We start from the raw sequence: 322 nt of genomic DNA, 5'->3' as shown, positions 1-322 counted from the left end.
TCCCGTATGGTCTAGTGGCTAGGATACCTGGCTTTCACCCAGGAGGCTCGGGTTCGATTCCCGGTACGGGAAATTCTTTTTGGTTATTTTAAAAACTTTATCTATCTTTTTAACAAATGATTAGATAAAGACAAAGCTAAAAGATAAAGATATCATAAAGAAGGAAATATTTAATTTTTTTTTGTGCAAAACAAGACACAAGTTGTATTTATTTCGAGCCAAGATATAAAAACAAAACTAGTTTAACAAACACGAAGATCACTGACACCTATTTAAGCTAGATTTCATAAACAGGATTCCAGAAGCACACCTACTTGCATTT

At 33.5% G+C, this 322-nt stretch overlaps 1 non-coding gene across 1 annotated transcript; it reads left to right on the top strand.

Moving 5' to 3' along the window:
* On the top strand, nt 1–72 carry Trnae-uuc (transfer RNA glutamic acid (anticodon UUC)). The gene has a single exon. It is a non-coding gene; the product is annotated as a tRNA-Glu (tRNA).
* The last annotated feature ends 250 nt before the right edge of the window (nt 73–322 follow it).

This window comes from Spodoptera frugiperda, chromosome 30 (genome assembly GCF_023101765.2).
Source record: "Spodoptera frugiperda isolate SF20-4 chromosome 30, AGI-APGP_CSIRO_Sfru_2.0, whole genome shotgun sequence".
Lineage (NCBI taxonomy): Eukaryota > Metazoa > Arthropoda > Insecta > Lepidoptera > Noctuidae > Spodoptera > Spodoptera frugiperda.
The sequence above is the reverse complement of the archived record's forward strand: the minus strand, read 5'-3'. Positions and strand labels throughout refer to the sequence as shown.